General features: G+C 36.3%; 1 pseudogene; it reads left to right on the top strand.

The window, feature by feature from the left end:
- Positions 1-6,875, top strand: part of LOC105819151 — a 53,502-nt pseudogene that overhangs the window by 24,893 nt on the left and 21,734 nt on the right.

Here is a 6,875-nt window from a genome sequence, read left to right as displayed (position 1 = left end):
TCCAACTACATAGTGGATAATCATTTATTAAGTAAATACTATTTTATCATATTTTATAGCACATGTTAAATGCTAGAATTATAGTTACACAAAAGTCAGGTATGATTTCTGCCTTCATTCTAGTGGATAAAGCCACCAGGATAAAACTTATACATCTCAAATAAATATCTAGAACTTATTAGGTTTTTGTAAAAGAGATCGGCTAACGATTCTGCAAACAATTTTTATCTTTATGTTGCACAAATAACAAATCTATACTTCTCAGCCTTCTTTGTCTTTAAATATGGCCATGTTCTTGAGTGACCATATTACTGGGTTCCAGGCAATAGAATGTGAGTGGAAATGATGTGTGCCACATCACATCTAGCAAGGCACACTGGTCCCTCCCACAAATAGTTCCTTCTCACTTGCTCTTCCATTGAACACCACTGTATCTATGAATGATAGAACTTTCATAGGAAAGTAGCAAGAAATTCTTAATTGCTGTTCAGAAGACAGCAACCTATTGATCAGAACCATCCTTTTGCTTTTCATGCAAATGGAAAGTATGCTTCTACTAATTTAAGCCACAGAGATTACAGGGCTTAGATTTTATGGCTCCAATGTTACTTTAATTAGTACAGCACTAGGTGAGATGGAGCTATAAAAATAACTCCTAAAACATAATATTAGCTTCATCGTAGGATAGAGGGCAGTAAAGAAACATACTGGAGGCTGACGATATGGAAAGCCACCATATGTAGGACACAACATTCATTAAAAATGTTGCCTGCCATGATTTATAAGACAGTACACATTGCCTATAGCTCTAAGAAAAGTAGTTGAAGTGATAATGTATATTGGCATTTATTTTCACTTATAGACACATTTTACAAGAAATTCAAGAGCACTGACCACAATTGGAGAATTTCTAAACATTAAAAAAAAGAAATAGAGATAATTCATTCATTTCAGTATATAAATAGCTGGAAGAGGAAAAGACTACACATCACATAATAACTTAGGACTTTTAGCTGGGACAATGACTGGATTGGAATTTGAGTACACACCATTGTGACCAGGTATGTTTTTAATATATGAAAAGAGAAGTAAAACCTATATTTAATGGCCAGGAGAAAGAAAAATTGTTTCCCAGGACATGGAGAATCCTTTATATGGAAGATATTTGAAATTTCAATTAGAGATTGGAAGATAGAAACACCCTTTTTGAATTTAAATGATAATAAATAAGGTTTCATTATTATTTTAAAGATTTTATTTGTTACATCAGTGAACATTAACTAATACATTTATCTTTCCCTCCCACACTGCTATGATTTGAATGTTTGGGCTCATTCCAAAATCCGGGTTGAAATTTAATTCCCAATGCAACAATGTTAAGAGGTGTGGTAGCTTTAAGAAGCTATTATGTCATGAGGGCCAAGCTCTCATGAATGACATTAGAAACCTTATAAAAGGGCTGGAAGGAACTAGAAGGGCCTTTTTGACCTTCTGCCTTCTGCCATGTAAGGATATAGTAATAGGGCACCACCTTGGAAGCAAAGAGTAGCCCTCACCGCCAGCCCTCAACACCACTGAATGTAGGCGTTTTGATCTTTGTTTTGATCTTTTTTTCTTTTCCTATTCTTTTTTTAGAAGCCAAGGATCTCTCTGTTGCCCAGGCTGGATCATAGCTCATCTCAGATTTGAGCTCCTGGGCTCATACAATCTTCTCACCTCAGCCTTCTGAGTAGCTGGGACAACAGGAGGACCAACACGCCTGGTTTGGTGTCTCAGTCTTGAACTTCTCAGCCTCCAGAAATGTAAGAAATAAAATGTTTATGAGTTACCCTGTCTCATCTATTTTGTTGTAGCAGCCCAAAATGGACTAAGATAAACACTACTGCCTTAGTCTCCCAAATATGCATGGGCATCTGTTTGTTTGCATTTATGTTGTGTCTGGATGTGTTTTGCATGTGCATTTGTGTATATCTATCTAGCTTTCTTCTTAGCTATCTAATCTAATCACCTACTAATATTTATCGTATCAAAATCCACATTTCCCATAGAATGTCTTAATTTTTATTAAGGATAAGAGTCCCATTGTCTTTTTTATTTGTTTGTTTTTTAAGACCAAATCATATTTATTTAAAAACTTCTCCCACTAGCACCGTAGTGTTGAATGGATTGAATTGTTCGAAGTTGGGGGGAAGTGCCTGTTTTCATGTACTTTCCAGGTATCCCTCAGGTATACCTTTCAGGTATATTTCCCTCTCTTCTGCTACTTGCATTTTATAGTGAGAAAAAGTTAAAGTGCAGGCAGATGCACTTCATTATAAGCCTACAGTGGAGTTGTTACACGAACGTGTCTCATCAAAAATATGCTGCCTTACTTCATGTTCTTCAGAGTCAATATGGAAAAATCCAGTAGCCGAAGAACTGTCTAACAACAACCTTCTCAGGCACTGGTGCTGCTTTGTGAATTGGCTTAATCTTCTGATTTGTAGCCAGCACCAACATGCTGCATATATTTTTCTTTGTCTTATGCTGTAGCAGATGCTAGTAAGACTATAAAAATATAAAGATTAATGATGATAAAGGTATTAGTCATGAAATAACCTACAATGATAACTTACTAAGTTCCAAGAACTGTATTGTTATTTCCATGTGAAATAATATTTAATCATCACACTATTCCTATGAAGTGATTGTTATTATTCCCTATTTTATGAAAAAAAAACGAGACTGAAAAAGTTCTCACCAAACTGTTCAAGAAGAAAAAAGAGAATCTTTATAAACCCAGTATCAGGTGTACAATGAAACATATCTAACATGTTTTAGAAGTAAACAAGAAAATAGCAGGAATAAGGTCAAAAGATACATTGTATAATATGGTTAAGAAAAAATAAAAGAAAAGAAAGGGGTGTTGTCTGTGAAAAAAATACCCTTATGGCATTAAATTTGAAATATTTAAATGAAATGAACTAATTCAATTTGCCAAATCTACCGTAAATAATATGATGCATTTCACCATATGTGGAACTAATAAAGCAGTTCAATCCTTAATTAAAAGCATTCTATGAAGAAAAATCCAAGCCCAAATGGCTTTATTAATAAATTCTACCAAACATTGTATAAAAACTTTCAGAGAAAAGAAAATAAAGATACACCCAACATCTCATTTTGGAAGACTACCATAATATTTTTTTGGAAAAATTAAAAAAAACAAAAAACAAAAAACAACCTGACAATATCATTAATAAAAAATAGAAGCAAAAATTCTCAAAAGAATGTATCCTTTTGTCAGGTCGGCAGTCTGTTCTTGATTCTTGGCGTGCTCTGGCCAAAGTATGACCAGATATACCGACGGCAAGTGGAGCCCCTATTGTAACAGGAGGGCCCTGATTATGGTCTGGGGTCCTGTTTTATATTGCCTGGGCTGGGACCTCCTTGTGGTTCAGAAGTGACTATTGAACCACTTTGACGAACAGTTGCTAATTATATAACCTGAGTCTTACTGTGCATGTGGATCTCCCATAAGCCTCTCTGAAAGTCCATTGGAGGGGGAGTAAACTGCAATGTGTATTTAAGCTAATTACATGATAATTAGCCTTAGGTTGCTTTCAGACCTTACTGCACCTGGCCAGGGAATCCTCTGCATTCTTTTGCAGTTGGATTGCTAAATTCTGATTGGCAGATTGGCAGGGCATTCCCTTCTCCCCCAGGTGTGGCAATTGTGCTGTTAGCCCACATTTGTCCCTAGGAGAGCCAGAAGTGAGCCCACTGCTTGACGTAAGGCCCAGGCTTACATCATTTTTTGACAGTCATTGAATACAACTACTTAAACTACTAATACTGCTGATGTTGATTACTTGCTATATGCTAAGTAATCTTCCAGGGGCTCTTATGGATTATCTCACTTAATTCTTAAAATACATTTATATTGCAACTATCACAACTATTCTTTTTTTCCCATAGGTGAAAATATATTAGAGACAGAAAAATATTAAGAGATGCGAAGGCCAACATTTGAACCATTATCTTGCTAACTCTGAATTTTCCGTCATTGAGCCATCCGATATCATTTAAACAACAGAGACAAAAGTAAGATAATTTGGTTTTACTTACAGAGAACATTCAACAAGGTAAAATAGAAGTCCAACTGTGTTTGTAATCAAGAAAGAAACTAGACTAGACTGAAAAGGCCCAGGCTTACAAATTCATTTTAAATGATGGTAAAATCCACTTTTCTACTATTCGAAAAGGTAGAATTACAATTTTAGGAACATGTCCATTTGCAATGACTGAAGGGTTTTTAGAGCATTTCGCCCTGCTGCTCAGTGACAAACATGTGGGATTTAATGATTAAGGTACAATAGAATTTCCTTTTATCTTCTCTACCATTTGTCCTGGCAGACCTAGTACTTGTGAATGGGACTTAGCGTCCTCATCCAATATCTTCTTTGGCAGATACAGTTTTACTGCTAACAAAGTTGCTTTATGCTGCTTGTAGAGTAAGAGCAAACGTATTAGAGTGTCCTGTCCACGGAATGAAAATGACAGATAAAAGGTTTAAATATGAACTGCAGTACCAATAAAGGCAAACAAATACCTACAAGAAATGCCTTAGTAATAACATTTGTTTTGATAATGTTAATTTAGAGCTGAGGACAAGGACCTTTGTCCATTCCAGGAAATGGAGTTAGTAAGAGGAGTTCAATTAAATGCTGCTTCTCAGAAATAGAGGTCAATAATTCCCAGTCTCCAAAGACTAGTTTTCTATCTTGGCATGGCACTGAGGTTTTCTGACATTCTGGGGAAGAGCAGTTTTCTTATTTTGAATTCCATGATGCTTTCTTTTTATCACACTGTGCATATTTCTGCAATCTTTCTCATATAAAAGTAAATCTATTTTTAAAGGGCAAATAGCAATATTCAGGAAGATTACTTATTTGAAGAAGACATTGGGATTTTTCAAAAGATAAAATCTCTGTATCTGTAAATGCTCATGCTTTGAAAGTCTATGACATTTACTAAACAATGAAATATAAATTAATTTGTTTTGTCCTTGGAGTTTGCAGCATGTAGTGTGTATTAGAGGACAAGCATTGTGCTTTGGAAAACACTGGTCAATAAGGGTGATAATAGTAACTGGATTTAGGTTCTAGTATTGGCTTGCTACTAAGTATATTTTCATTTTTAATCAGATCCTTCATCTATTAAGGACTTCAAATTAATTGGTTCAATCTGTTCACTCAGTCAATGAAAATGTACATGATCCTGTTAGTCAAGTCATATCGCCTTGCCCAAATCCCTCCAATGTTCCCATTGATACAGGAAAGTGGACCCCAAAATGGGTCTGGCCTAAAAACCAACTGGGTTTTTGGCTTTGCGCAGGAAAGAATTCAATAGTGAGCCAAGAGAGTAAAGCAAAAGTAAATTACTGAAATAACAAAAAACAAAAGGAAGTCTTGCTCCATAGGCAGAGAAGCAGTGATCTCTCAGAACAACAGAGAGGGGCACTTTGTCAGTTTCCAGGGTCTTATTTTATTTATGCCTTCTATGTAATTTTATGTTAAGCAGAGGGTAGATAATTCATACTACTTCTGGGAAAGGGGTGGGACGTTCCCAGAATTGAGAGTTCCTCCTCCTTTTAAACCATACAGGATAACTTCCAGGAGTTGCCATGGCATTTGTGAACTGTCATGGCACTGGTGGGAGTTTCAATGAGCAGGATACAATAAGCAGTGTGGGCAACCTGAGGTTGTTTTGTTATTGCTGTCTGGGTTCTAGTTGGTTTTGGCTGGTTTCTCCATTGCCTTCTATTCTATCAAAGACCTTAGTTCCGGTCTTATGATTCCTCATCAAGCAGGACTTGCCATTTCCTTATCTCCTCATCACTTAAAAGCCCAAGTTTTGAAAATGAGGACATCTGCTACTACTTATCTCTTGGTAGCTCAGCTCCAGCCTCAGTGGCCTCACTGTTAATCTTAGACAAAGGCCAGTTATTAATATTTCTACCATTGACCACTGATTGGAGTTTGAAGTACACTGGAGTACACTCACAGTACTCTGTGTGTCTAGAATGTTCTCTTCCTTGACAAAGATTCTTTGCTTAACCAAACTTTAGTCAGGCTTCTGAATCTCTCCTAAGTCCATCTGTGCACTTCCTTATGAAATCCAGTTTTAGCAAAAAACCCTGCTAGGTTAGTTTAGCAAGAACCACCAATCTTGATATCTTCCGGGCTCCTCATCCTCCGCCATCCCCCAGGTAATGTCCCATCACTGTGGACTGTTTTCAGCAAGACTTCTGTTAGTTTGGTTTACTCAGTATCCTCTTTACCTCTGCTGTTTCCTCCTGGTAATTTTCCAGTCACTGACCCCTATCCTGCTCATTGGTTATAAATTTCCACTCGCCCACGTTGCATTCAGAGCTGAGCTCTTTCTCCTTTACCACAAAATCCCATTGCTGAGGTCCCTATACCTTTCATAGTTGTTCAGAATAAAATCTTCCTTACTATGCTATAGCAAATGTCATTGACTATTCTTTTTCTTTTCTTTAACATCCCTTGCCCCAGATGTTTCCTTGGTTCACTCACTCTCTTTTTCTTAGATCTTTACTCAAGCATTACTTTCATAAAGAGGATTTTACTTATAGCCTGATTTTAAATTGACCCTCCCTCAACACTTCTTATGTTCATTCCTATTATATTTTTCTCCTTAGTATTTTTCATTAGTTAATGCATTATATCTTTCTGTACTTAGTTATTTTTACTATTTTCTGTCTTGCCCACCAGAACTTAAGGTCTTTGATGCTCAACTATTTTTTTCTATTTTGTTGACTATTGTATCTTTATCACCTAAGGCAATGCCTGGCATGTAGTAGACACTCCCTA

The sequence above is a fragment of the Propithecus coquereli genome, unplaced genomic scaffold (genome assembly GCF_000956105.1).
Source record: "Propithecus coquereli isolate 6110/MARCELLA unplaced genomic scaffold, Pcoq_1.0 Scaffold471, whole genome shotgun sequence".
Taxonomy (NCBI): domain Eukaryota; kingdom Metazoa; phylum Chordata; class Mammalia; order Primates; family Indriidae; genus Propithecus; species Propithecus coquereli.
Note: the sequence above shows the minus strand (reverse complement) of the source record. Positions and strands in the feature narration are given on the sequence as shown.